Source organism: Belonocnema kinseyi, chromosome 2 (assembly GCF_010883055.1).
Source record: "Belonocnema kinseyi isolate 2016_QV_RU_SX_M_011 chromosome 2, B_treatae_v1, whole genome shotgun sequence".
NCBI classification, from domain to species: domain Eukaryota; kingdom Metazoa; phylum Arthropoda; class Insecta; order Hymenoptera; family Cynipidae; genus Belonocnema; species Belonocnema kinseyi.
Window position 1 is genome coordinate 171,833,669 of NC_046658.1, and position 9,782 is coordinate 171,843,450.

Below are 9,782 nucleotides of genomic sequence, written 5' to 3' on the forward strand. Positions count from 1 at the left end.
CAGTTATAAACCGTTGCTAAGGCAGGGGCAGATGTGCCATGAACTGAGTCCAATTCATTTTTTATCTCATATGGAGTTAAACCCTTTAAATGAAAAGGTTTGCTCACCGCTCTGAACTCGTTTTTCTCCATTTTTCTTAGCGAACAATTTTTTTTTCAATTGGTTATAAAAACACGTAAACTTAGAAGATGTGGACTGTGACTGCACCATATATCTAGACGGGAGTGGTGCTGACTGAAAACAGATGATTTGGAGCGTTTCGCGCGCCATCTGTTGGTCATTCTAAGGACTTACTGAACTACCCTCGTATCTCTTCTCAATATTCGAAGCTGTGGTCTATCAAAGACTCCTTTCAATTTAGCGTCTGAAACATTAGGGAATTTAAGGGATATATACTTATAGCATTGTTTATCTTTGTTTCGACGCACTACGGATTCGGACGTTATTTAAGAACACGAAGTTTGTCACTCAAATGATTGACATTGATAAGGAAACTTGGACAAGTTTGAAAGCAGTAGCGATTAATTTCCTAGTTAATAATAAAAGTCGCGACTACAAAAAAATGGTGGTCAAGATGCTTAAGAATTTTCAAAAGCTGGGATGTTTGATAAATTTAAAATCATACTTTTTCGATTAACATCTGGTTGGGTTTCCCGAAAATGTTGGGAGATTAAGCGAAGAACAAGAAGAACGGTTTCTTTAAGCTATGAAAGTGATGGAACAACGATATCATAGTAGATTGGATGAAATCATAATGGCTGATTTTTGCTGGATGCTAAATATAAAAACGAATATGAGAGGGAAAAAACGTAAGCAAAACCCTTTGCATAGATCCTTTGAAGAAAAAAGAACACAGTTCAGTAGAAAGAAAATAGACTAAAGTCAATTTGTCTGGTAAATTGATGTTAATTTCATTATAGGTTTCATTATAACAAACGACGAGTTTAAGAATGTAGACGCGGAAAATATCCAAATGTTTTCCTTTTCAATTCTAAAATTAGTTTCTTTGAGGAATTAGAGACATGGACTCGGATACCGCGAGAAATGCATAGGGATGTGGTGAGGTTCCAGCTTCATCGCATTAAAAATGTCATTTTTATGGATTTGAGGTATTCTTTAAGATTACATTCAACAGTTTTGAGGTTATGAATGATTCTAACCTGATTAGCTCGTTAAATTGTTTGATTAGACCAGATAAGAAAGCTAAGAAGATAAAAGGCAGCAGATCTGGAGAATATGAATACAGTTTCCCCAAACATTAGCGTACTGAAGGTTTCTATGAACAGTGATCTTGTGATTTGTGCCGCATCTGAGAAAATATGTGACGTTCCCCGAGGAAAGGGACCTCACGGTTAAAAAATCGATTTTCAAATTTTTCATGATATTAATAGTTTAAAAATCGCTCTTTCATAATAAAACAGTATTACATTTTTATTTGCAAAATTGCATTTGTTATTGAGCTGCAAAGTGATGAAAGAGTCGCCTTATCGACGGGTGCGGTCGGCCCAAAAATCCAGCCCCATAACCTTCTACGCATCTTGCTGTTTTATGTACGTGTGACTCAAGACCTCGCCTGACTTGGAAAACGAGGATGGTGAAGAAGTCATCGTAAGTGGAGAGGATGAGTTCTAGAGATTGTCCCCCCTCGCTGATTGTCTGACTGCGACTGTTTATTCAATCGCTTTTACTGAAATTTTTGTTTGTTAGCCCTAAGGTCCCTGTCATCGCAGAACGTCACATTTAATTAAGTTTTAAAATAGAGAATAGAAGTCGTTAGCTGAATATAATGTTAGTAATAGAATGATAGGGTGATTGAATACCTAAAGACATATTGATTCTCTGGTTAAATTTGTTCATATAAGTGTGTTTAGCAGGTGGCTCGCATCTTGCAGTTATAATGAATTGAAAAAAGGCGAAAATCCATTAATTCGAATCGCTGTAACCTTCATATCAATTGTATAACATGTATTATCGAACATTAGAATCCATGAACGCCTCGCTCTCTGCCGCCAGAAGGCCTTTGTGGAACAAGAGAACGCACCCCCGGAAATTTACGTGCCGATTACGTGCCCAGTGAAAAGAATCACGCGCATCTTTGGATACACTCGATACAATCTAAAAATAAACTTAGGGCGTGCCTATTAAGATCCCCCCCCCCCAACGATCGGCCCCTGATGAAGGAGAAACTGGGGGATAAATGTTTCGCTAATGGTGTGGCCTGAATCTACCTCGTTTCTCATGCTAACCATCCTTTAGGGATGGATGACCCTCGGTGTCATCAGGAACGCAGTACATCCAACTAACAACGATCGCAACCGGTCATTCGATCCATAATTATGAAACCCCTTAGAGTCCGTGAGCCCGCCTCAAAAAATATCGCGCGCAATCCAAGACTAAACTTAGTGCGTGCTGATAAAGCCGACCAAACGATCAGGCCCTTGGTTGCAAAGGGACAGTGGGACAAATGTTCCGCTAGTGCCGCCGTTTAAACTTCGCTAACGTCCTGGGCTCCCACCTTTGTTATAGGCTACTCCTCCTAGCGAGCCCTCTAGCGACCTTCTGAAAACTGATGTTTATACAGACCATGAACCCGTAGAAAGAGAGTAATACTTGAAAAGTTTTTCACGATCATCTTTGATTTTACCACAGCCTTTTTAAGGGCCCTGAAATAATCGGCCCTTCTTGGGGTAACACAAGTGATCTTTACAGAGGATTTCGAGTGTTGAAATCTTATTTGTATGTCGCTCCCTCGAGAATCACCTGCAGCTGTCCCCACCTTTTAGTGTTAAGCTGTTAAACTACAAAAATATGATTTGAAATGTAACTGCAAGTTAAACAAAATAAAATTCCAAACGTTCATAATTTCGCATTAGTAGTTAAAGTTAGAAGTTTGTAATTATCTTTAAAAATTTACATAAAAGTAAAATAAGATGAATTTATAAATATTCATAATTTTTGTTTCTATCATTCGAATAAAAAAATTATTTTTGAAATAAAGTGAGGATATGCAGTCCTATTCTAAAAAGACGAACATGTGGAACTCGACTGGTATTTGAAATTGTAACGCATTTTCCTGATTGGCTTCTCATTTTGGTTTTAATATAGACACCGAAATAATAAGATATTAATTTGATCGGTGTGCATCTCTCTAACCCCGAAACTCTAAAACTGTTTTAAAGTCGAAAATCAAATAAACCTCTCTTCCTATCTCCACACGTTCGAAAAAAAGTCTGTTCGATTTTGGAATTTGGGTACGGTATCGGAGTACCACTGCTGGACTGCTTCCTAGGCCCCATGATTTATGTTGGTCTATCTTTTTAACAAACTGTTTGTATTCGTTACCTCAGACCTAAGAGGATCGATCTCGCCAAGTGTTGATTCATGCTTTACGCAAACTCGTAAAATATTCCTGACATTACGGAAAACAACCGCGTCCATTATCAGGAGAACCAATTTAAAAAAATTATATTCTAAAAAAGCTGTAAAAACAATAAACTTATTAAAACTTTGAAAATTATTCAAAAAATTATTATCGTAGTAGATGATAAATTTACGAAATAGTTACGAAAGTCATTACGCAGTGGGCACCAAATTTGGTGACGTCTTTACGACATCGTTGCGACATCTTTACGACATCCTATGTCTATGTCGTTTCGCTGTCCTTACGATGTCGTAAATACATCGTTAGATCATCCGACTTATTTACGATATCGTAACGACACCTGAACGACATGGACATAGGATGTCGTAAATTTATCGTAAAGATGTCGTAACCATGTCGTAAAGACGTCGCTTCACTTTGTGACAACTAATATGTTTTTTAATCTTTTAACATTGTTATCTACCAGTATTTAAGTTTTTTAATTTTTTATTAAATATTATAAAAATTACACATTACAAATAAAAGTATAGTTGGACAATTGAAAATGTAGTAACTATTAGACTTATTAATGAATTCTGACCTGCAATTCGTTTCTTATTCAACCTATTATCTACATTTAATTTCTTTTTACAGCTAAATCTCAGACATATTTTATTTTAAGAAAAGGAAGACTTTTCTTCTGTGTCCTTAACTACATTATAACTTGGATTGAAAAAAACTGACTTACTCAATCAGTGTCTAATGATTTTCGTCACTACTTCGTAGTTTTGTTATCCACTATGATTATTTTTTTTTAAATATAGGTTTACTACGTTTTTATTATAACTTTTTTAGAATTTAATTTTTGAAAATATGTTTCCCTGATAATGCAAACGGTGGGTTTCTGAAACTTGACGACAAATATAATATAGTATTATATAATAAAATGTAATGCAATGCAATGAGATTTCAAAGGATTTAAAATATTTTAACGTATTTTTAAATTTTCAAGGAAGTTGCAAGAGCTTTAAAAAATTTCAAGAGATGTTTGAGGATTTTAAATATTTGAGGATCTTTTAAAAGATGTCAAGGAATTTTCAATTTATTTTTATAATTCACAGGAGGTTCAAAGAATTAAATTTTTTTGGAAATGTTATTTAAAAACTTTTTAAAGTGCTTTAAAAATCTTTTAAGAAAGTTCTACTTATTTCAAAAGTTTTTGGAGGATTACAGTAATTTAACATGAGATTTTGAAAGATTTGATATATTTTAAAGTATTTATAAAAATTCAAGGAATTTAGTATGCGATTTGAAAGGATTTGCGTATATCTTAGGATATTTTAATGTATTTCAAGGAATTCTCCACTGATTTTAATATTTTATCATAAGATTTCAAAGGATTTGAAATATTTCAGGGTATTTTTGTAATTGAAAAGAATTTTAAAGAGCTTTCAAAAGTTTAAAGAGATTTCAAAGGATTTGAAATAGTTTAGGATGTTATAAAACATTCCAAGGAATTTTTAATGAATTTCAATAATTTAAAGCGATTCGAAATTTAAAATTATTAAGATTTAAAAATTCAGTTTTTTTTTTGTTGATAATTCATAAATTTAGTTGAAAAAATTGGTTTTCTGAAAAACTAAATATTTTGTAGAAAATTATTTTGCTTTTGTTTAAAAATTAAATTTTTGTAACCAAAAGAAAATAATCTTTTTATCGAAAATTGAACTATGATTAAACTTGGTGGAAAAGAAATTTCTTTTGTGCAAAGTTCATGTATTATAATAAAAGTGCCTCTTTTTCATATAAAAACAAGCTTTTTGGATAGAAATTTAAACTTGTGCTTAAAAATTGAACTATTTTGTTGAAAAGAATTTTTAAAAATTTTGTCAATCTTATGTATTTTATTCCAAATTTACTTTCCTTGCAGAAAACTATTTTTTTAGTTGAAAGTTTGACTATTTATATTAAAAGTTAGACAGTTAGTCATTAATATTATTATAATATTTTATAATTATAATATTAACATTGATTATATATATGTAATAGTAACAATATTCATATTATATACACCTGAAAAACATAACCTCCAAATCGACGAATGCGTGAAATTAAGAATCACGCGAAACATTGAAATAAAATCGCCAATTTCTTCCATTTCTTTTAAATGGGGATCGAGATATAAATCGAAGACCACCGAAGCTTTCCGAAGATTTCAGATCGGCAATCATCGTGCGGCAGTAAACCGGAGAAAACCAAAGTTCGAGTCGTGCATTTTTGGGTAAAATAGAAACCAGCTGAATTCTAAATCTGCCCAAGTGAAAGCCGATATCAGGTTATTTGCGTGCGGTATCCCAAATTAATCTACATTTTTTGTTCGAAATGTTTCCAAATCTAAATTTTAACTCCTTTTAACAATTGCTTAAGATATTTTTATTTTTTAAATTATATCTGAATCTTTCCAAAACTTATAAACCTTATTAATATGTATCTATTGGGATAATTAAAATATTTCCTAATTTTTTAATGAATTTTACGAAATTATAAAATCCATTTTAAATCCTCCAGATAATTTTGTTTATAATGTTGGAAACCTTTTAAATATTTTCGTAACATTAATTTTAAGGGAAAAAAATTATTGAAAAGTTTTCTTGATTCTTATAGACATTTTTTTTTTTTTTAAATCTTTTTCAGTTCCTCAATAGCTTTTAATTTTTTAAATTTTACAAATCTAACATTTAAAAAATGTGTGAATCTTCTCAAATTTCTTAATTGTTAAACAAAATTTTTATTACTAGTTTATATCGTTTTCAATAACGTAAATTTCTTAAAACGTTTTTTAAAATTCACGAAACATGGGGAAATTCTCCTTACAATGTTTCAGGTCATTTCTTGAAAACCTTTTAAATCTTTTTAAATATTCTCATACAATCCATTTTTCAAGATAAAAGATCTTTTTTTTTTCCTAGTCATTTTGAGAAAAATCTTATTATCTCTTAAAAAGTTTCAAAATTCTTCAAAAGCTTCTACAGTTTTTTTTGAAATCATCTAAAATCTATGTTTGGACTTGGGTCAGTAATTTAAAAAATTTTAAATTATGTTTTAATTTTTCAAAAACTTCTAAACCTTCTAAATGTCAATTAAAATCACTCTAATTTTTCTACAATTTTTTGAAAATAGTGAAAAACTAAAGAAATCGCTTGAAATTCAGTGATAATTTTTTTCAGTATTGTGAACCTTTTGATTATTAAAGAAAAATTAATTTGAAAGAAAAAAAAATTTTTCAGAATTTTCCCAGGAACCTTAATAAAACTTTTCTATTTTCTTTAAAGTTTTCAAAGTTCTCAAGAAGCATCAAAATTTTTTGTTCAAAATATTCTAGAATATAGATTCTGTTAGTAGCTTTTAAAAATCCTGTTTGTAACTTTGAAAAATGAAAATAGTTTTAAATTTAATATTCAAGTTTTTTTTTCGGAATAAAAAGCATTTATAATTTTATAAAATTTTTTAAAAAATCTCTATCTTCTAGTCTTAACAAATCTAAGTTTTATTTTTAAAATTTTCTAACGGCGTCGACAGGGTACTTCGTATACTGAGATACTGTACTTTATAGTGCCTAATATAATTTTTTTCATCTCTTTCAAAGTTTAAAAATGTATGTAGAATGCTAGAAAACTAAAGAAGATTAGAAAGTACGTAATCTTTATCAAAACATAAACAGTCTCAAAATAGCCACCACAATCATATTGACACTCAGAAACATATTTGTCTTGAAGGAAAAAATCCGTCCTTTCATATAATTTTTGTCTTCAATAAACCAAGAATAATAGCAAAATGAGAGACAATGAAAAAATTTGTTCCAAAAAATGAATGTCACATCTGCTGTTTGAAACTCTATTAATCAGAGTATTTTTTAGTGCATGAGCCAAACAATCTAATTTAAATTTATTGTTAAATAGCAATAAAATAATAAAGATATTAGAGAAGAAATTCTCTATAAATAGCATTCCGTCGTTCTGAATAAAGTCTCCTGGGAAAAATTAAGATTTATTATGTTCCAGGAACAAGGCACAGTTGATGCCACGACTGAAATATCCCGCTTCACAATTTTTCTTCTACAATTAAAAAATGTTGGCGTGGAGGCGTATCGCCGACGTTCCAGTAAAGAAGAAATGTTTTCGAGAAAGAATTACCGTGAGTCGTGATTAATATTTAGCAGGAGAGGAGGGTGACGACTTTTAATGAAACCGCGCAGAGTATACATATACATTATTGTAACGGGTACTTAAAAGAAACAAAAATTAGAAAAAATTGCGCATTTATTAAAGCTGAAATTAGGAAATATCTTATTTTTTAACCGAACGAGCTCTGATCCTTAATCCATCAGAAATTTAAGTTTGATACTTTGATAGAGAATTTATTTCATACCTAGTGTAATAATAGTATATTTCATAAAAAGTGGTAAAACGCAGAGATTTTCGATTGAAAATTTGACTTTCGTTTTTACTATTACTGGAGAGTTCTCATCAACTTCCTAAAATAATATCAAATTTGCGGTAATTAATGGCAATTGAGCGGTCGCCCATTGGGCAACCTGAGGAACAAACCGCGCAATTTGTTTTTTTTCCTAGGGCGGAAAAGTGATGAATAACCGGGAAGAAAGTAAAGAATCTTAAAATTAGTTACTTTCAAAGCTCTATAGATGTTTTGAAGGTTGAACATTCAGACAGTACGGAAAAAGAGATTTCGAGTTGTTGACACAAATTACACACGAACACAAAATGGGTTTGGGAGTCTCCTGGGATTCTAATAGGTATACTTCATGTTTTTGTTGTCGCTGAATACGAATCCATTCGCAGAATTAAGCCAGCACGTCAGGATTCGCATTAAAAAAAATGGTAAAAAACTTAGAATATCTGCATAAATTTCGTCCGAAAACCCACAAACTAATAAGCCACAAACCCACAAACTCGAAACCCCAAACCAACAATCCCCAAACCCATAAGATCTATATTAACAAACCCCAAACGAAAAACCTCTAAACCCACAAACCCCAAATTCGCAAACCCCAAACCCACAAATTCCAAATACACAAGCTCCATATCCACAAACCTACAGACCCCAAACCCCTAAACCCCCAACTAACAAGCTCCATATCCACGAACGTACAAACCCCAAACTCACAAACTACAAACCCACAAGCTTTATGTCCACCCCAAATAATAACAATTTCTCAATTGGTATCATAAGATGTTAGGTATTTGGGTTGTCGTAAAAATTTCATAACGATGTCATAAAGACGTCGCCAAATTTTGTGCCCCCTGGGTTTGGAGCTCGTTAATTTGGGGTTTGTAGGTTGGGGACAAGATTTATGCAGAAATTACAGGTTTTTAACCATTTCTTAAACTGTGCTGTAAATCCTGACGTGCTGGCTCAATTCTCCTTTCAATTCTCCTTTTGGTTTGCCAAAATTTGGTGCTTATTTACATTTGGGTTGCCAAATGATGGCGTTTTTGCATTTTTGGTGTACAAAATGTTGGTGCTCATGCCCTTTATCCTGCCAGATCTTGGCAACTATGACCTTTTAAGATTCGAAATTTTTGTTCTTTTGCCTTTTTTCAACTCCAAACTTTGGTACTCAGGCCCTTTTATTTTGCCAAATTATTGCGCGTAGGAATTTTTGAATTTCAAATATTTAGCGCTTATGTCCTTTTGGTGTTACATATGAGAACGCTTATTGCTTTCTTAATTTTAAAAATGTCGCGCTCAATTTTTTTAAAAATTATTTTTATATTAAATCCATTTGACGACTGAGTCACATGTCCATTCCTACCTTAATGACTATTTTTTTAAATCCTACCTTATTTTCACACAAAAAGCTACATCGAATTGAAAATTTATGATGATAAATAAGAAGCACCAAGAAAGTTTGGCCTGGTCCTAAATTTTAATGATTATGAAACCAGCAACAAAAACATTATTTTCAATTCAAAAAATTTTTCATAATCATAAAAATTTAGGAGCAGATCCACCTTTCTTAGTCCTTCGTATTAACTATTATAAATTTTCAACTTAATGTGGCACTTCGTCTGAAAACAAGTTGAGAAATAAAAAAGTGTCGATAAGGTAGGAACCTGTCACGTGTCCCCTCATCACGTGGCCTTAAAAACTAATTAAAAAAAAAACCTTAATATGATCTATTTTCACTTATAGGGCCATTTTCAAATACCGATTTTTGTTGTAAAACGCTAATTGAAATTTGAAGTTTTCAAAGTTCTGAATTTTACATAAAATTTTTGGTACTAAAAATAACGCTTTCAGTGGGACGATGGTCGTGGGGGCTAAAGCATAGGCTTTGGACCCACTCCTTCGGCTTGCGGGTTCGATTCCCGCCTCGCACTCTGGAAGAGTCTCGGTGGCC